Source organism: Echiichthys vipera, assembly GCF_963691815.1.
Source record: "Echiichthys vipera genome assembly, chromosome: 13".
In the NCBI taxonomy this organism is placed as follows: Eukaryota; Metazoa; Chordata; class Actinopteri; order Perciformes; family Trachinidae; genus Echiichthys; species Echiichthys vipera.
This window is the reverse complement of record NC_139838.1, coordinates 2,049,347-2,070,941: the sequence shown is the minus strand read 5'-3', so window position 1 is coordinate 2,070,941 and position 21,595 is coordinate 2,049,347. Positions and strand designations below refer to the sequence as shown.

The following is a 21,595-nucleotide window of genomic DNA, read 5'->3' as shown; positions in this document are numbered from 1 at the left end:
CCTCCGCATCACACCAACATGAACCTTTCACCGCCATTGTTGTTGTTGTTAAATGTCCGTGCATGGTCCGTCCTTCTATTTACATGTCCGAACAGGCGGACATAACACTACTGCCGTAGGGCTCGTGCTCGCACACGTGCGCACGCTCGTGCTCGTACATGTGCAAACGGCTCCGCTAAAGCCCACCTCTTTCAAGCGGGCCGTGGACAGCCCGTTGGCCGCAGTTGTGCGCAGAGCGGGTGCACTCACACTGCTTAAAGGTACTAGACTTTAGCTGAAAAACCGGTTTTGGCCGCGGCCAAAAGGACAGTGTGAGTAGGCCCTTAAAGAGCTCATAGTACCGTATCAACCGACTAGACCGCTGCGCTCTGAGAATGCAGGGCTACTTGTCGTTCCTAGAGTCTCCAAAAATAGAAGGGGAGGCAGAGCCTTCAGCTACCAAGCTCCTCTGTTGTGGAACCAACTCCCAAGTGTTATTTTGGAGGCAGACACTGTCCCCATATTTAAGATTAAACTTAAAACTTTCCTTTTTGATAAGGACTTGGAAGAGATTAAGGGCGCACTCACACTGTTCGTCCGTACCGTGCCCCGTGCTTTAGGGTACTTGCCCCCCCACCCTCTCCCCCCACGGGCCAGGCCCGTTTGTACTGACACTGCCTAGGCCTTGTGCGAATGCTTTTGGCCTGTCCATACGTCATCACGACGTAACACGTCACATGCATTGATTGACGACATCGCGATGCGTCGCTTTGTTTACAAATCTTTCCATAGACCTCTGAGTTTTTGTGCGTCTTGTCCAACTGTTTTTGAATATTTTCATCTGACCAAATCTGAAGTAAAGACGCCACCTCCGCATCACACCAACGTGAACCTTCGCCGCCATTGTTTTAAATGTCCGCGCATGGTCCGTCTTTTTTTTTTCCATTTAATTTTACCCAAATTTCCGGTGCTTGGTGTGTGTTGGTCACATGTTGTTTCACTGTTTGCTGCTCTCACTAAATTCAGCTGTTTTTTTCTGTAATGTTCACCACAGCTGCTAACTACCACTTAACATTTAAACATCCAGTAGTTCTACTCCCAGCTCTCCGTCTTTCAGTCACTTTCTTGCTAATTCTATAGTGTTAAACGTTACACGTTGTTAGCCACTTTAGCTTAGCAGTTAGCTTCACAGCTGGTGATGGCTTCCCTCACTCTCTCTCCTGCTCTCTCTTACTCTGAGTGTCGTATGTTTAGCTACTCCTCAGCCTCCTTTAGTTATAATGGTAAATGTATGTGTAAGTGTAATTTATTTGTAGCGCTGGAGGCAAGGCTAAGTGAGTGAGAGGCATGGCTCCGCACCATGGAAGCTCAGTCTTATGCTACGGTAGCTAGCCACCTAGAACTTTAGCTGGTGCGGAACCACATAGTGTAGCGTTATCTTCTGCTAGCCCCCCCCCCAGCAATCCCTGAGCAGCCAGGGTCCTCCTGGGTGACTGTGAGAGGAAAGCAAGTCGAAGCCCATGGTTAACCATCCGCCCGCTCACGTTTCAAACAAGTTTTCTCCACTCAGTGACACAGCTGCTGAGGAAACAACACTGGTTATTGGCAGCTCCATTCTGAGAAACATGAACTTAGCGACACCAGGGACCATAGTAAAATGTGTCCCAGGGGCCAGAGCGGGCGACATTGGGTCCTATTTGAATCTGCTGGCTAAGGATAAACGAAAATATGGTAAGATTGTTATTCACGTCGGCAGTAATGACACCAGGTTACATCAGTCGGAGGTCACTAAAGTTAATGTGGAGTCAGTGTGCGGATAAGCAAAAACTATGTCGGACTCCGTAATTTTCTCTGGTCCCTTGCCCAACATGACTTTCAATGACATGTATAGCCGCAGGTCATCATTCTGTCCCTGGCTGTCTGAATGGTGCCCTAAAATCATGACAACAACCCAGTGTTGGAATCAGGATGCAGAGTCGCAATTTAATAGACCTCTCTCACAGGGAGCGCCTGTGGAGCATTTTCCAGCTCAGCTTCCTATACAAACGCTGTCTGCCTCAAAATCATTTAAATTAATAAAATCAAAAATTTACAGAAGAGAAGCATTACAGAAAAAATTGTAAAATGTGGACTTTTGAACATCAGATCTCTGTCATCTCAAGCTGTATTAGTAAATGATTTGATATCAGTTAATCATATTGATTTACTCTGTCTGATTGAAACCTGGCTTCAATCCTTAAATCTGATAAAGTAATCATTGTAGGAGATTTTAATATTCACGTGGACGTTAATAATAATAGCCTTAGTGTTGCGTTTATCTCTCTATTAGATTAGATTGGTTTTAGTCAGAGTGTACATAAACCTAGTCACTGTTTTAATCACACCCTCAACCTTTTTTGGCTTATGGTGTGGAAATCAATGACTTATAGTCTTTCCACAGAATCCTATTTTATCAGACCATTATTTAATAACTTTTGAATTCATATTACTGGACTACTCACCTTTGGGCAAAAGTTTCTACACTAGATGTTTATCTAAAAGTGCTGTAATTAAATTTAAGGAAGCGATTCCATCGGCATTTCATTTAATGCTTTATCCTAATGTGTTGCAGGCTCACTACGAACAACACTTGACTCTGTTGCTCTGTTAAAAAAGAAGATAATGAAACAGAGGAAGTTAGCTCCATGGTATAACTCACAAACCTGTGAATTATAACAAGTATTGAGGAAATTGGAAAGTAAATGGTGTTGCACTAAATTTGAGGAATCTCGCTTAGTTTCGCAAAAAAGTCTAGAAACATATAGGAAGGCCCTCCGTAATGCCAGAATCGCCTATTACTCATCTTTAATAGAGGAGAATAAGAACAATCCTAGATTTCTTTTCAGCACTGTTGCCAGGCTGACAGAGAGCCACAGCTCTTTTGAGCCATGTATAATGTAATCGCACTGCATGCAGAGCAGAGGAGAGAGAGATAACGTGAACATAGCGTTGTTGGTACTGGTTAACAGGCTGGCTCACATGGTTTTGCAGACAAATCATAGAGTCAAAATTTTTCCTCATAACAGATTGTGCTTTGGCAATTTACTAATAACCTCTCAAAACTATTGCATCGGTGTTGAGTGGTCATGAAACAGGCAGCTGATTTATTGCATCTTTGAGTGCTTCATTTAATTTCCCAGAGGACTTTGAAAATGGATTGCTTTTCATTTATTCATGGCATGAGGGGCTATCAAAATAAGAGACCTTTTTGTCAGGAACTGCTTGCTCTGTTCAGAAATGCCATTTTAGAACATAAGGTGCTCTGCATTTCAAATTCAGCTCATACTCTTGACCCTAAAGATTGCCAATATGAGGCTGGATTAGGATACTGAAGACCAAGCCTCTGATTTGTGGAATACAAATGGGAACAGGAATTGATTGAAGGGTGTATACAACACACATGTCCAATTAAAGTCTTGACTAAAAGTCTCACTGGCAGCTCTGGAGGCTCATTATCATCCACAATATCCAAGTGTTGGTCAGAACAAGTTACCCTCTAATAAATCATCTATTCTTACATTTTTATACAGTTTAGTTGACAAAAAATGGAAGCCTATCCATTACATTTTTTGTCAACTAAACTGTATAAAAATCTGTCTGTCCTAAAACAATACTGACGTGTCCATTTGTATAACCTTTGTATCTTGTATTTGTATTATAATTGTATTTCTTGTATTGGATTGTTTTTAATTTTCAAGTAAATGGCATTTTAATGCCTTTATATTGTAAGTTTTATTGCTATGATTGGTGCAATGTCGAGGAGCCAAAACCAAAGGAATTTACTCTTATTGTCATGTCCCACTCTTCTTTGTGGTTAAGAAGGTTTTTCTTTTTTTCTTTTTTCTTTTCTGTTTTTAATGTCTCCTGTTTTATTTTGACACGTGTGTCTTTTATATGTATGCAGTGGCGGGGCAAGGGTCCTTTGGGGCTCCAAGCAAGAAATTTGTGGGGGCCCCACCCCATCCCTCCACAGTGAAAAAAATTGTTTTTTGCACACAATTTCTGGGACATTTGATATGTATACTGAAAATAATACTTTAGAAGAGATTAGGGGTTCTCAAAGTGAATTTCAGGGAGGAACAGAAATTCTTAAAACCCTACGCCTATCAATAATTGTTGTAAATTAACTGACACCAACACAATATAAAATATGAACTTTTTTTATTACAAAAAATAGAAATCTGAATGTTGTTAACAATAAAATAAATACAAAAATAAAATTGACTGTTCACATTTGGGTCTTGATGGAGCTGATGACAAAAAAGAAAAAAAAACAACAACAGGGTATATTTGTTATAAATAATCTTTAATAGCATGGGCTAATTACAGCAATTCTTGTTGCAGTTATTATTGTCATTGTTATATGTTCTCTATGGAAGTAAAAAAAAATTATTTAACTCACAGTCATCTGTGTCAGCAGTTGGACTTGATCTCTGATCATCGGTTGGATGTTCCTGCGCAGGAGGTTGGGAAACCACTGTGCTGCTGGAGGTGGATGTTGATGGAACTAAACTCAAAAAACAACAACAGGGCATATGAGAATCTCTAAGGGCAGGCATATGATTATGTATGTGCACAGCATTTTCTACTACTACAGCTTAATACTACTGCCATGAAGAATATTAAGGCATAACATTATCAACTGTGGAATAATGAACTTACAGTTGTCATCAGGGATGGGAGGGGGAACATCATCCTTCCCTGGATGTGTTGGTTTAAAAAAGACAGTAATGATCCTGAGGAGAGATGAGAGGGAAACATATTGTTAAGTTCAACATGTATTATGCACTTGATGTACTCTTGTGGTGGGTGCACATATCATATGTACTGCCAAACACATATTTCTCCCTTTCTGGCACTATTAAGTTCATCTCATCATTATGCAAAGCTTATCATAGAAGGTGTACTTTAGTATTACATACTACAGTGGAAACCGCTTATAGTGATCACGTTGGTCCAGAGCCAATTTGATCACTATAAGCGGTTGGTCGCTATAACCGAATTCTTATTACAGTATTTCACATTTTTTATGCAGAATATTATCTAAACGCCATTTGTATCGTTTTTCAATGATAACAATTGCACGAAACGAACCGTTTCAGCATTTACTGAATTTTATTATGGTTTCAAACACATTCGTTTCAAATGCTCCTTTTGAGAGGAACCATGCAAGTTATATTACTGCGCAGTGCGCAGACATAACTCATAAATACATAAATACAAATACAGTAACTTCTTCTGTGCGTCGGCTCTGCCGTGAAGCCGGTGCATTTTTTTAAAACAAGTCTTAAAATAAACTTTGAAACACTGTTTCATAGAACCAGGGGCGGGGCTTGCCAACAGGCAAACCAGGCAATTGCCTGGGGCCCCGGCTTCCAGGGGGCCCCCACTTGGGCATCCTCTCCAGTGACCGGTGCCCCAAGTGCTAATGTACGGCACAGCAACGACAACAACGGGCATTTACTATGAAAAAGCGCCGTAGCAACCCCCCTTGGGGCCCCCACGTCACTTCTGCCGTCGGCGCTGTCTGTGTCAATCAGCGCGAACCGCAGGTTTGATTGTTTGTTTAGCACCGAGCTCTGCCCACTTACACCGAGCTCCGCGCTTGCGAAAAGATGAAGAGGAGTTATCCCAGCGGGGCAGAAAAGAAAAAACAGAGGAAGGAAAGGGAGGAAAAACGAAAGTAAGACAGTGGTAAGTGCATTGTTATGTTTTTCTGACTGACTGTGTTGTGTTGTCACGGACTCCATAGCGGCTAATAAGCTAAAAACTAAGCTATGACGAATGCGTAACATGACACAGCTACATGAAGCTAGCTAGCAGGAGGAGATGTGCACCACTCTCCAGTCTCAACCAGCAGAAAACAACAGAAAGTTTAGTGAGGCAGACAGTCTAACAACAACAACAACAACAGCAACAACAACAACAACAACAGCCTAATACAGTGGAAACCGCTTATAGTGATCACGGATATAGTGATCAACCGCTTATATGGATCAAAAGGCTTGGGACAGAATCATTTCTATACAAATGCGGTTTAAATAATTCGTTTATAGTGATCGAGAAATCCGCTTATAGTGTTCATTTTTTTTCTCATTTTATGAATGAAAACGTGCTGGACGTCTGCTTCTGCCGAGTGAGCTAACAGCTAGCTAACGAGTGAGCTAACAGCTAGCTAACGAGTGAGCTAACAGCTAGTTAATGTAAGGAGTTGACACCGGCAGCAAGCGCGCGAATCATGGCTGGAAAAGGGAAGTCATTGCCACCTGATGAGAAACGTCTCCTCAAGGCTTATGACAGATTTTTTTTTATCGTTTTGAAAAACCAGTGAACTTGGTGTTAGACAACACTGATCCATGGAAACATGTGAAGTGACTTCTTAACGCGGCGCAGCGGAGCCGCAACACAAAACAGACGTAGCTTAACTCTTCTTGATGCCGTTGTTATCTTCTATGTTGTTGTTCTATGCAGTGGCGGGGCAAGGGTCCTTTGGGGCTCCAAGCAAGAAATTTGTGGGGGCCCCACCCCATCCCTCCACAGTGAAAAAAATTGTTTTTTGCACACAATTTCTGGGACATTTGATATGTATACTGAAAATAATACTTTAGAAGAGATTAGGGGTTCTCAAAGTGAATTTCAGGGAGGAACAGAAATTCTTAAAACCCTACGCCTATCAATAATTGTTGTAAATTAACTGACACCAACACAATATAAAATATGAACTTTTTTTATTACAAAAAATAGAAATCTGAATGTTGTTAACAATAAAATAAATACAAAAATAAAATTGACTGTTCACATTTGGGTCTTGATGGAGCTGATGACAAAAAAGAAAAAAAAACAACAACAGGGTATATTTGTTATAAATAATCTTTAATAGCATGGGCTAATTACAGCAATTCTTGTTGCAGTTATTATTGTCATTGTTATATGTTCTCTATGGAAGTAAAAAAAAATTATTTAACTCACAGTCATCTGTGTCAGCAGTTGGACTTGATCTCTGATCATCGGTTGGATGTTCCTGCGCAGGAGGTTGGGAAACCACTGTGCTGCTGGAGGTGGATGTTGATGGAACTAAACTCAAAAAACAACAACAGGGCATATGAGAATCTCTAAGGGCAGGCATATGATTATGTATGTGCACAGCATTTTCTACTACTACAGCTTAATACTACTGCCATGAAGAATATTAAGGCATAACATTATCAACTGTGGAATAATGAACTTACAGTTGTCATCAGGGATGGGAGGGGGAACATCATCCTTCCCTGGATGTGTTGGTTTAAAAAAGACAGTAATGATCCTGAGGAGAGATGAGAGGGAAACATATTGTTAAGTTCAACATGTATTATGCACTTGATGTACTCTTGTGGTGGGTGCACATATCATATGTACTGCCAAACACATATTTCTCCCTTTCTGGCACTATTAAGTTCATCTCATCATTATGCAAAGCTTATCATAGAAGGTGTACTTTAGTATTACATACTACAGTGGAAACCGCTTATAGTGATCACGTTGGTCCAGAGCCAATTTGATCACTATAAGCGGTTGGTCGCTATAACCGAATTCTTATTACAGTATTTCACATTTTTTATGCAGAATATTATCTAAACGCCATTTGTATCGTTTTTCAATGATAACAATTGCACGAAACGAACCGTTTCAGCATTTACTGAATTTTATTATGGTTTCAAACACATTCGTTTCAAATGCTCCTTTTGAGAGGAACCATGCAAGTTATATTACTGCGCAGTGCGCAGACATAACTCATAAATACATAAATACAAATACAGTAACTTCTTCTGTGCGTCGGCTCTGCCGTGAAGCCGGTGCATTTTTTTAAAACAAGTCTTAAAATAAACTTTGAAACACTGTTTCATAGAACAACAACATAGAAGATAACAACGGCATCAAGAAGAGTTAAGCTACGTCTGTTTTGTGTTGCGGCTCCGCTGCGCCGCGTTAAGAAGTCACTTCACATGTTTCCATGGATCAGTGTTGTCTAACACCAAGTTCACTGGTTTTTCAAAACGATAAAAAAAAATCTGTCATAAGCCTTGAGGAGACGTTTCTCATCAGGTGGCAATGACTTCCCTTTTCCAGCCATGATTCGCGCGCTTGCTGCCGGTGTCAACTCCTTACATTAACTAGCTGTTAGCTCACTCGTTAGCTAGCTGTTAGCTCACTCGTTAGCTAGCTGTTAGCTCACTCGGCAGAAGCAGACGTCCAGCACGTTTTCATTCATAAAATGAGAAAAAAAATGAACACTATAAGCGGATTTCTCGATCACTATAAACGAATTATTTAAACCGCATTTGTATAGAAATGATTCTGTCCCAAGCCTTTTGATCCATATAAGCGGTTGATCACTATATCCGTGATCACTATAAGCGGTTTCCACTGTATTAGGCTGTTGTTGTTGTTGTTGTTGCTGTTGTTGTTGTTGTTGTTAGACTGTCTGCCTCACTAAACTTTCTGTTGTTTTCTGCTGGTTGAGACTGGAGAGTGGTGCACATCTCCTCCTGCTAGCTAGCTTCATGTAGCTGTGTCATGTTACGCATTCGTCATAGCTTAGTTTTTAGCTTATTAGCCGCTATGGAGTCCGTGACAACACAACACAGTCAGTCAGAAAAACATAACAATGCACTTACCACTGTCTTACTTTCGTTTTTCCTCCCTTTCCTTCCTCTGTTTTTTCTTTTCTGCCCCGCTGGGATAACTCCTCTTCATCTTTTCGCAAGCGCGGAGCTCGGTGTAAGTGGGCAGAGCTCGGTGCTAAACAAACAATCAAACCTGCGGTTCGCGCTGATTGACACAGACAGCGCCGACGGCAGAAGTGACGTGGGGGCCCCAAGGGGGGTTGCTACGGCGCTTTTTCATAGTAAATGCCCGTTGTTGTCGTTGCTGTGCCGTACATTAGCACTTGGGGCACCGGTCACTGGAGAGGATGCCCAAGTGGGGGCCCCCTGGAAGCCGGGGCCCCAGGCAATTGCCTGGTTTGCCTGTTGGCAAGCCCCGCCCCTGAGTATGTGGGGAAATGAAAAATCGCTTTGGGAAAAATAACTGAACCGATGGAGGCACTACATGCCCTGGATGCTGTGCAAGCCATATTCTTGGATGTCAGCAAAGTGAAGCCTTTACTTGACCTCACCAAGACACTGGCTCTGAATTTGAGGTGGCCTGCAACTTCCTCAGGACACAGATGCAAGAGTCTTCTCCACCAGATGGGGAGAAGTGGACAATGAAACAGGTGATTAAGGCTTGGCAAAAGTGTACCTTAAAAAGCTACCAGGCTTCTTTTGAATTACTAAATAGCCTATATTGTCGTGGCATGGTCATTTGGTGACCTTTAAAACAAACTGATATTTTTCATTATCAGGGCTTCATCAACCAAATGACACAGCACACCTAACATGATTTGGTTCAGTGAGATGACAATTTATTTGATTGTTCAAACTACTGTAATTTTGTGTACCTTATTACAAAGTGTTACCATTGTTCAACATGATGTTGCATTATATTCTTATCTGGGGAATCATTATGGTTGTACTGATATTGATTTCAACCTTATTTCTCTATCCTCACAGATTTTGAAACCGTTCCAGAGGCCGCTGGAAGCAATGCCTACCGTCTTGACAGCATTTAATCATGGCCTGACTTTTGGAGCAAGCACCGTGTCCTGTGAAAATTAATTTTCCACTCTTAAAAATGTCTTCACAGAGCATCGCCAAACCATGCTTCATCCACACAGTCAACTGTCCAAGATGGCTGCTGCTGTGTTTCTCTGAACTGTGGCTGGTTTTCAATCCAACAAAAATCTGAGGAATCCTGCCTAGAACCTAAAATTTCTGTTGCTGATTGAATTAAGAAGAGTCTAACCAGTCTCCACAGCAAGAATTGTGGACGTTATTAGCATTTTTGTGGAGGTTTCTGGCTCTATCCTGCTGAACTTTGGGCCTAGCAGGCCTGGATGACCATGCCACCCAAAGCTTCTAACCACACCACTGAGGAATATGTCACCATGACTCGACTCGACTGACTCAAGTATGTGAATTGCTGGACCAACAAAAAGACTTTTATAGGACTTTGCTTGAACAACAGGAAAAAAGTTTCAAAGCCTGTGTTCAGATCATAGTGGACTCTTCACACAGGAGGGCTGATGATCTGTCGAAGCAAGTCTATGATCTCAAGGTGAGTCTGGAAATGACTCAAAAGGAATTGATGATTTTAAAGTCTCATGTAAACCTTGGTCAAAGAACTGTATGGAAACCAAGACAGACTTGGACACAATTTGCAAAAGCATGTCAAGACGCCAAAATATTGTTGTAAATGGCATTAAAGAGTCTGGGAATGAGAAGGTCTCGGAATCTGAAGAAAAAGTGAGAAAATTGCTAGGAAAGAACTACTCCCAGCAATGAAGGCAGCTCAAGAGAGAGGGGACATTGCATATTTGAGATATGACAAATTTATTGTCCATCCACCCACCCAAAACCAACCACATCAAAGAAAAGCCAACGCTCAGTGTGGCTCATTAGTCTCCATCATTAGACATTTTATACAGTGTTTTGATTACTTAACTATATACCTAGAGCACATTATTCCTTACACACACTATGGACTACAACAAACCTGATTTTGAAGGCCAGATTTTTAAGCCCTTTGATCCCTCTACTATTGGCCCTTGCAATTTTGATGTTGACCCAGACCTAGATTTGTATTCATCATTTGATGCCTCTAACATTTGTAATTTTTATAATGACACTCAATTTAATGACTTGTGTGTTTCTATGGCTCCTAATATATTCTCTACTTTTCATCTGAATATCAGAAGTCTTTCCAGCAACTATGAATGACAAATTAATTCATTATTTATCTTCACTTAAACATGATTTTTCTGTTATTGCTTTATCAGAAACATGGCTTACAGAGCACTATAGAGACCATTTTAAATTGGTTAAATACAATTCGGTTCTATGTAAGAGAGAATAGATCTGGCGACGGAGTATCTCTATATATCAGTGATGACTATGAATTTAAAATAAAGTCTGATGGTGGAATCTGTTTTTGTAAAGCTCTCTGGTGGAAAGAATGTTGTTGTTGGTGTTATCGTCCACATGACTCTCATCAAAGATTTTAATGAAAGTTTGTCAAAATCTCTTGATCTGATAAACAATGAGGATAAACTTTGTTACATTTTAGGAGATTTGAATATAAATCTCTTTAATTATAAATCAGATACCCTTACTGGGGATTTTCTCAATATTCTTTATTCTAGTTACTTTTCCCCTATTATTCATAAATCTACATGAGTTAGAGAAAATTCAGAAACTTTGAATGATAACATCTTGACTTACTCTTTGAGTGAAGGAATGAAATCTGGGGTCTTGTATTTAGACTTGTAAGACCATTTCCCCATTTTCCAGTACTCCTTAATCAAGGTTAATAGGGCTAAACATACCAAGAAAACAATGCACAAAAGAATTATGAGACAAGCTTGCCAGTATTTCATAGGATGACCTATATGAGGAAAACAATGCTGAGTTTGCATATCAACATTTTATGAAAGTTATTAGTTTTAGTTTTAAGGAATGTTTTCTAATTGGAAATTCTGCTAGGAAATACAATCAAGACTTCAGTAAGCCTTGGTTTACAGTTGATTTGTTGAAGCTGTTAAGAATAAACTATACAGAAAATATATATCAATCCTATTCCACTTACCCATGGTGTCTATAAATCCTATAGAAATAAATATATTCATTCTATTAAATCTGCAAAAAAGAAATATTTCAGTGAAAAATTTGAGATGTTCAAAAGATATTAAAACCACGTGGAAAGTGATAAATCAGTTGTTGCAAAGAGAAGAAACTGCCCCCAGAGCTACCTTCAGTCTATTTGGATGGTGAAAATCCATTTGATATAGCTCACAAATGTAATGATTTTTTGGTTAATATTGGTTATGAATTGGCTAAAACAAATATCTGCATGTTATGGTGATCCACTGGATTTTATTCCGAGACATTTTCCAATTATTTCTTCTTTTGAGTCCCCTGATACCCAAGAAATAAGTGACATAATTGATGATCTAAAAACATCATCAGCCGGTCATGACACAAACAAGTGAAACAGCCAATACTGCAGCCACTTGCTCACATATTTTCTCTGTCCTTGAAAACAGGCGTTGTACCAGAGGATTTAAAAGTTGCCAAAGTTATTCCTTTGTTTAAGGCTGGTGATCCATGTTGTTTTAATAACTATAAACCCATATCTATTTTGCCAAGTTTTTCAAAAATATTAAGAAAATAATTTACAAAAGGATTGTTATTCATTTAGATTCTAATTCAATTCTTTACAAATACCAGTACGGTTTCTGGAAAAAACACTCCACTTATATGGCTCTGCTTCACCTGATTGACAAAGTTACTTCTGCACTGGAAAATAATGAATCTAGTTGTAGTATTTTCATAGACTTTTCAAAATCTTTTAATACAGTAAATCATCATATTTTACTGGAAAAGATGTATAAATACAGTTTTCATGACACTACATACAAATGGTTAAAAGATTATGTTTCCAACAGAAGACAGTTTGTTTGTGTTACGGGTTGCTATTCTTACAAAGCCAGAGTCAGTTGAGATGCCTCAAGTGTCTTCTACAAGATTCCTGGGAATTATTGTTGGGAACAAACTGACTGGGTTAGCAGAAAAATAAATAAATCTATTGGTATAATAAGGAGGGTCAGTTATCTTGTCACCACAAACTGTCTCCTCACTCTTTTATTACAGTTTAATTTATCCCTATCTTTCATATTGTAATATAGTTTGGGCGAGTACTTTTCCTAGTACTCTCTACAAAATCTTGGTCCTCCAGAAACGTTCTCACATCCCATCGAGTCCTTTATTTCAAAAACTACAAATTCTTACTATTTACGATATCAATATTTCTCAAATATGTGTTTTTATAAGATCCATTCAAGTGAAGGGAATATTCCTGAGCATTGCGAGACTTACTTTTAAGCAAATTCAGAGGTCCATTCCCGCTCAACTCGTCAGATCTTCATCCTCCTAAATTTCTTACTAGTAGAGTAGTCAGTATTTGTGTATTTTTTTTAAATTGTGCTAAATAAATAAATAAAAAAAGATGCTTCATCAACAGAAGGCCAACCTGATCCAGAAGGCATTTGAGAAGGACTTGACACAAAGGAATGAGTGGAAGGACATTGTTTTAAGAAGGTTTCACACAGTCCACAGACGCCGCCGGCCACTCTACTAAAAGTGGTTAAACCTTTCTGTGTCCCTCTCCCACACACACACACACGCACACAGGTTACTTGGCATAGGCATATGAGTTGCACTGCTTTGTTCTGATCCGTGTGCTCCCTAGCTGCTGTAGCTAGCTATCTCTCCCAGTATGAATGTTTACTTCAGTGTTCAGGTTGACATCAGTGCTTCTGTTTCTAGTAGAAGTGAAGCTGTATGGTGCTATCTGCAAGCCACAACCCTTGTTGCTGGTCTTCTTGAATACACGCTTGAGTTGAATAAATGGACACAGCACTACACTATTTTGTTTCTTTGTTTTTTACATTTTGGGATGAGCTGCTCCTTTTTGGTATGAGGAAAATTATTTATCCGCACTGTAGGAGTGGTCACAGAGCCATTGTTCAGCATGAAGCAAATAAAATTGTAGGTTGAAAAAGTTTGCCCCCCTGAAAAAATGTAATGGCCCCCCTTAAATGTTTTTCTGCAGCTGGGTCTGTGCTGTTATTGTTTGGGAAGAGACCCAGGAAGCTCAGTTTAGCTGCTAGCTGGAGAGCTCTCGTGCTATACTATGGATGGTATTATTTTGTTCCCTTTTTTTGTTTGATAACAACCTCCTCGACTGCGTGAATGCATGTGAATATCACCCAATAGTCACTTCTGACCACACTCCTACCACAGTTGACATTAGTTTTCCACGAGATACAATTCCATGTTCATCATGGAGGTTCAGCTCACACTTATTGTCAGATAGTAAATTTAAAGATTTTTTGCGACTCAAATACGCTACATAGAGTTTAATGTCACCCTTGATGTCAGCAGCGGCACTCTATGGGAAGCACTTAAAGCTACTGTTCGAGGAAGTGATATCCTATATTTCTCAAATGTGAAGGGCGGAACGGGCTAGGCTTGTGGAAATTGCGGAGGAACTAGTGAAACTTGATGGAACTTACTCCATCTCTCCATCGCCCCCTCTATATAAGAAACGGCTACTACTACATTCGGAACACAGCCTCTTAGGGTCTGCTCACACTGTCCTCCCGGACCACGACCCGGACTTTAGGGTACTTGTCCCCCCTCCCTCTCCCCCCGCGCCCCAGCCCCGTTTGTACTCACACTGCCAGGGCCTCGGCCAATGCTTCTTGCTGTCCATACGCCATCAAGCCGTAACACGTCACACGCATTGATCGCGTGTGTGTGGCTTTGTTTACAAATCTTTCCATAGACCTCGGAGTTTTTGTGCGTCTTGTCAACTGTTTTTGAATATTTTCATCCGACCAAATCTGCAGTAAACACTCCACCTCCGCACCACACCAACGTGAACCTTTCACCGCCATTGTTGTTGTTGTTAAATGTCCGCGCATGGTCCGTCCTTCTATTTACATGTCCGAACAGGCGGACATAACGCTACTGCCGTAGGGCTCGTGCTCGTACACGTGCGCACGCTCGCGCTCGTACATGTGCAAACGGCTCCGCTAAAGCCCACCTCTTTCAAGCGGGCCGTGGACGGTCCGCTGGCCGCAGTTGAGCGCGGAGCGGGTGCACTCACATGGCTTAAAGGTACTAGGCTTTAGCTGAAAAACCGGTTTTGGCCGCGGCCAAAAGGACAGTGTGATCACGCCCTTAATGACACGTGTAGTGGAGAGACAGCTACGACAATCTAAGCAAAACTTTTTTGAGCAGGGAGATAAGGCAGGGACACTCCTGACGCAGCAATCCCACGCAGCTAGTGCTTCCAGACTAATCTCTAAAATTCAACTACCAGACGGTAGCCACACTTCTGACCGAGTGATGATCAACAAGTCTTTTTCTAAATTTTTCCCCGCATTATATACTTCTGAATGCAGCCTAATTACTGCAGTGACCCCCAACCCCTTAGACTGCTTAACGTACCCCCCCTGATATAAACATCACTGGAGAGCTCAGTAGACCCATTGCTCAGTTGTAGGTGCATGAAGCACTCAAGACTATGCAGAACAGGAAATCTCCTGGTCCAGACAGTTTTACAGTTGAGTTCTTTAAGGCATACTCAACACTATTAGCTGCCATCGTTGTGAGAATGTTTAACGACTCCTTTACTGAAGGAAGACTGCCAGCAACCTTGTATGAGGCATCAATTTCATTGCTACTGAAGAAAGACAGGGATCCTACTTCATGTGGCAGCTACAGACCGGTCTCACTGATCCTCAGCCCACCGAACTGCAACCCCTCCCCACCAAGGCTACGACTCAATATTCTGTCCATGAAAATCACGAACAGGATTGGTGACAAAGCGCACCCCTGGCGGAGGCCAACCCCCACCGGGAACGAATCCAACTTACTGCCGAGGATCTGGACACAGCTCTCGCTTTGGGTGTACAGAGATTGGATGGCCCACAGAAGTGACCCCCTCACCCCATACACCCGCAGCACCTCCCACAGTATCTCCTGAGGGACCCGGTCATATGCCTTCTCCATATCCACCAATGCCAATCCAGTCATTTAGACTGGATGGGCATACTCCCAGGCCCCCTCCAGGATCCTTGCGACAGTGAACAACGGATTGTTGGAACAACAACGGATTGTTCCACATCCAGGACAGAATCTGCATTGTTCCTCTTCAATCTGAGGTTCGACTATAAGACAAATCCTCCTTTCCAGCACCTTGGAGTAGACTTTACCAGGGAGGCTAAGTAGTGTAATACCCCTGTTATTGGCACACACCCTCTGGTCCCCCATTTTAAATAGGGGAACCACTTCCCCGGTCTACCACTCTCTTGGCACTGTCCCAGACTTCCACGCAATGTTGAAGAGATGTGTCAACCAAGACAGCCCCTCCAAACCCAAAGTTCTCAGCATTTCTGGACGAATCTCATCAATCCCTGGGGCTTTGCCGCTGTGGAGTTGTTTGACTACCTCAGTGACTTCCGCCAGAGATATTGACAATGATTCCCCATCAGCCTCCAGCTCTGCCTCTACAAAAGAGGGCATGTTAGTCGGATTAAGTTCCTCAAAGTGCTCCTTCCACCGCCCGACTAAGTCATCAGCTGAGGTCACCAGCATCCCGTCCTTACTGTAAACAGCTTGGACGATTCCCCATTTCCCCCTCCTGAGTTGTCAAATGGTTTTCCAGAAGCACCTTGGTGCAGCCCGAAAGTCCTTCTCCATGACTTCTCCGAACTTCTCTCACACCCGCTGCTTTGCCACTGACACAGCAGAGGCTGCAGCCCTTCTGGCCCGTCGGTACCTTGTAACTGCCTCCGGAGTCTTCTAGGATAACATATCCTGGAAGGCCTCCTTCAGTCGGACAGCTTCCCTGACCACCTGACCTTTTCAAAAGTCGAATAATACATATGGTGACGCTTGAACTTCGCAGAGAAGTCACAGACTGGGTGACATATTGCCTTCTTATCTTTCTGCACCAGAGCAGAACTGGCACCAGATGCACTCACATCTACTTCCAGCAGGAAGGGTTCAGAGAAGTCAGGAGCCGATAGAACAGGAGCACAACAGAGTAGTGATTTTGCTGCATAGAAAGCATGCTGACATTCCTCAGTCCAGACATAAGGCACAGTCGGACTGTAAAACTTGGTGAGGGGTGCAACTACAATAGAAATGTTCTTGCAAAAACATTTGTAATAACCAGCCATTCCCAAAAAACAACGCAGTTCCCATCTGGTAGTTGGTGCTGGATAACCCAGGATGGCACTCGCTTGAGCGTCCACAGGCCTGACAGTTCCCCGACCCACCTCCTTCCCCAGATACATGACAGTAGCTTTCCCAAACTCACATTTGGCAAGATTTAGTCTTGACTTAGTCAGTGAGGCACCAGCGAGCCGCTGGAGAACCTCCAACAAGCTAGAGGGATGCTCGGCCCAGCTGCTGGAATAAACCACAACATCGTCAAGTTAGACAGACACTGGAACAGAGGAAGTTAGCTCCATGGTATAACTAACAATCCCGCGAATTAAAACAAATATCGTGAAAATTGGAAAGTAAATGGCGCTACACTAAATTGGAGGAATCTCACTTAGTTTGGCATGAAAGTCTAAAAACATATAGGAAGGCCCTCCGTAATGCAAGATCAGCCTATTACTCATCTTTAATAGAGGAGAATAAGAATAATCCTAGATTTCTTTTCAGCATTGTAGTCACAGCTCTACTTAGCCATGTATTCCTATAACCCTCAGTAGTAACGACTTCATGACCATCTTTAATGATAAAACTATAACTATTAGAGACAAAATCAACTTGCTTGGCAATAATTTTTCTTCAAACCCAGGAACCTTAGAAACAACTGTACGACCTGATATAGTCTTGGACTGCTTTTCTACAGTTGACCTTAACAAATTAACCTCTACTATTTCAGCATCAAAGCCTTCTACTTGTCTCCTGGACTCTATTCCAACTAGGTTACTTAAAGAAGTGTTACCTTTAATTAGCACTCTTGTATTATATATGATTAATATGTCTTTATCAGCAGGTTATGTACCACAGTCTTTTAAAGTAGCTGTTCATTAAATTAAATTAAACCTCTTCTTAAGAAGCCCAGTCTTGATCCTGAGGTACTAGCCAACTATAGACCCATATCTAACCTTCCTTTTCTCTCTGAGATCCTCGAGAAATTAGTTGCCAATCAGCTGTGTGACTTTTTACATGAGTTGTTTGAGGACTTCCAGTCAGGATTTAGAGCGAATCATAGCACTGAGACAGCACTGGTGAAAATTACTAACACAAAGGACTTGCCTCTGTACTTGTTTTACCAGATCTTAGTGCTGCTTTCGACACTATTGACCATCGCATCCCGCTACAGAGACTGGAGCATCTAATTGGCATTAAAGGAACCGCATTAAGCTGGTTTAAGTCTTATTTATCAGATAGATCTCAGTTTGTACATGTTAATGACAAATCTTCCATGCACACTAAAGTCAGTCACAGAGTCCCTCAGGGTTCTGTCCTTGGACCGGTTCTATTCATCTTTTATATGTTTCCCTTAGGAAGCTGCATATTTTCACCTGCGTAATATTGCGAAAATAAGGAACATTGTGTCTCAGAAAGATGCAGAAAAACTAGTTCATGCATTTGTTAATTCTAGGCTGGACTATTGCCATTCCTTATTATAAGGCTGCTCCAATAAGTCTGTTAAGAGTCTCCAGTTGGTCCACAATGCTACAGCCGGTGTACTAACTAAAACAACTCGAAGACTTGAAGAGGACATATTTCTCCTGTATTAGCTTCTTTGCAACTGGCTACCTGTAAAATCTAGAAAAGAATTTAAAATCCTTATTCTTACCTACAAAGCTCTTATTGGTCAGCCTGCGTCGTGTCTTAAAGAGCTCATAGTACCGTATTACCCGACTAGATCGCTGCGCTCTAGGAATGCAGGGCTACTTGTCGTTCCTAGAGTCCCCAAAAGTAAAATGGGAGGCAGAGCCTTCAGCTTCAAGCTTCTCTCCTGTGGAACAAACTCCCAAGTGTTATTCAGGAGGCAGACACTGTCCCCATATTTAAGAGTAAACTTAAAACCTTTTTGATAAAGCTTACAGCTAGGGTTTACAAGCCTTTAACAATATTGTTATTTTTAAAGCTAATTTTTTTCTGCTTAATGATGCTGCTATAGGCCTAGTCTGCTGGGGGATAATACTTTTCCTGATACTCTGAGCTTCTCTCCTCTCTGTCTGTATCATTCATGTCTCATCACTGCATGTTACTAATTCAACTTCTTCCCCGGAGTTGTTTGTGCTTTGTCCTCTCTCAGTTCTCTGCTGATCGTGGTGGTGCCTGCTGCTGTGGTCCTGCATGATGCTTCCTGCTACTGTTTTAACTATTAGTAATATATACTATCACTAGTTTAATAAACTATTAAATTTTTTAGCCATAAAAACACCATCAGTGGTATGTCTCGCTGTATCGTAGCTGCTATTGCCACTACTCATCATTGATCATGTTTGCCACCATAATTATTATCATTGTCATATTCTTTCACCTTCGCTGTGCTTAGTTCTACTATTCTGCTATATTAACTGCCATAACATATAAGTCATATTCACATTACTATAGATATTATTATAGTTACTGTTACTCTTTGGTTGCTTGCATCTCTGGAAGTGTGTCATGAACGGTTACAGGGAATAACACAATCGAATCGGACCTAAATGCAGACAAGGACACAGAACGGTTTAAAATAATATTTAATAACAAAGAAAACAAGGGAATCCAAAAACGGGAAAAGGGACCAAACAAAACATGACGAGACGGTCGAGGGTAGACCGGAACGGGAACTCTGGAAACTATAACAAAAGGGAACAAAGAAACAATAGTTAACAAACTACAAAGAGCGAAGATTCGAACAAACAAGGTACGGGAGCCAACCGACTAGAAGTTTCCACGTAAATGAGGACCATCAGTGACTACCGGTTTAATCAGCCCCACACTCATGAACGGTTTTAGTTGATTGGAAGCAATTCCCTACTTTCTCTTAAAACTCGAGCAATCTGCAACAATGTGGCCCAGTTTATGGCAAAAGAAACAGAATTTTTTTGTCTTCGGTTGTCCAGACATGTTCCGTGATGGACTGCTAGGTTTTGGAGGACAATCATGATGAGAGGAATAATCGCGTCTGACAAACACATTTTTGTGAGTTAGAGCAAACTCATCAGCGAGAACAGCTGCCTGTTGGATAGAGCTCACCCTCCACTCATTTGAATAAACCTCAATTCGTTCAGGTAAACAGTTCTTAAATTCCTCAAACATCAGCTGTTTTACCGAGGCCAAATCATCCGCTTTGCATGCTGAGCACCACCTATCAAAGAGAACGCCTTTCTCTCTGGCAAAGTTGATGTAGTTTCAGTTTGGTGACTTCCTTTGCCCCCTAAAACGCTGTCTATAGGCTTCTGGAACCAGCCCACACACAGTCAAAACTGCACTCACACAACACAGTCGTAGGCTAAACTTACCTCCACTGACAGGGCAGCACACGCCACCTGCACTTTACCAGTAAGTTTACACTAACAGCGTAGCCCACGCTTCCTTCGGCCAGTGCAAAGCCACAGCAATGCGTTAGAAAGCACTGAAATAACACTCAGGCACAAGATAAATATTTTTACCTACATCAAAAGAAGGCGGACCTGGGGGCGCCGGAGAAGCTACTATGCTCCCCCTTTCCAATTCCAACTGACTCATGCGGATAGTAGTATCAGCTTCCAGCTTCTTCAACTCCAGCTGGAACTTCCGCTTCCTTAACTCCAGCTGGAACTCCCGCTCCTCCCAGCAAGCTTTCTCCTTGGTCTCTAATTTAAGACGGGCTAAACAGACTCTAACACAGGCGTCCAGCCTTGATCCGGAAGATGATTCAGCTGAAAAGGGATCAAACCACGGGAATGTAGCCGGCTTTACATCAGGGCCAGCAACCATCCTCACAGGTGTACTAACCACGGATTCGTAACAGTTGCGACTTTTACCCGGCAGAACCAACGCTGCCACCTCAGCCACTACGCCAGAGTACTCCACCTCTAACCAACTCGTCAATAACACAATCTTCAAGCTCCAGTTTACACAGAGAGCGTGACACAGAAATACGGTAGTGGTCGGCGATTTCATGTAAATCATTTTTTCTGCATCTTTCTAATTGGGCTATAGTAGGTTTAACTATAAACTCACTCAACACAAACGCAACCATCGTTTTACAGTATGCCACGTTCAACAACACACACTGCCGACGCAGCACTTCCTAACAAGAAAAATAAACAAAACAAACAAGTTTTATCCAGGCACCTTTTTCTACTGAGTAAACGGGACCCCTCTGAGCATGCCTAATGTAGCTTAGCCTGTCCTTCTTCTGGAGCTTGCCAGGTTCGAGGTATCTTTAAAGGCGGAACTTCGGTGGCCAGAGCCCTGAATGCCTACCCCCGACAGAGAATCGAGTCCTCCGCCCAGGATTCGCCCTGAAAATAAAAAAGGCAAAATAATAAAAGAATGCCGGACTGAAGGACTGGTAAAGCCCAGCTGGACACTTAACTCACCTATAGCCACAAAAATGAATCACACCCCCACCCAAGACGGATTAGCTCCCAAATATGTTACGTCCCGAATAGTGTCTAGGGGAAAAGGGACCAACACAAAATTAAATTATATTCAAATAATAGTAACCCGGGGGGAAGGAGTCGAGTTCCAGTTGTTTTTAAAAGGTAAGGCAGGTTTTTATTAACCTGGGTGTATTAAATAATAACAAAATAACTGGTTTATCAGATTTCAGCTGGGTTTTGTAGCTTTTAGAATGTGGGTATGTATACATTTTCCCAATATAAATTTTCGGCTACTGATTCTGGTATGTTACCCAATCA

At 41.7% G+C, this 21,595-nt stretch overlaps 1 long non-coding RNA gene across 1 annotated transcript; it reads right to left on the bottom strand.

Moving 5' to 3' along the window:
• Positions 1-6,729: 6,729 nt before the first annotated feature.
• On the bottom strand, positions 6,730-8,749 carry LOC310955300. Its single transcript, XR_014593440.1, has 4 exons — positions 8,673-8,749; positions 7,248-7,321; positions 6,988-7,092; positions 6,730-6,835 (listed from the first exon to the last, which is right to left on the bottom strand). It is a non-coding gene; the product is annotated as an uncharacterized lncRNA (long non-coding RNA).
• Between the last annotated feature and the right edge of the window lie 12,846 nt (positions 8,750-21,595).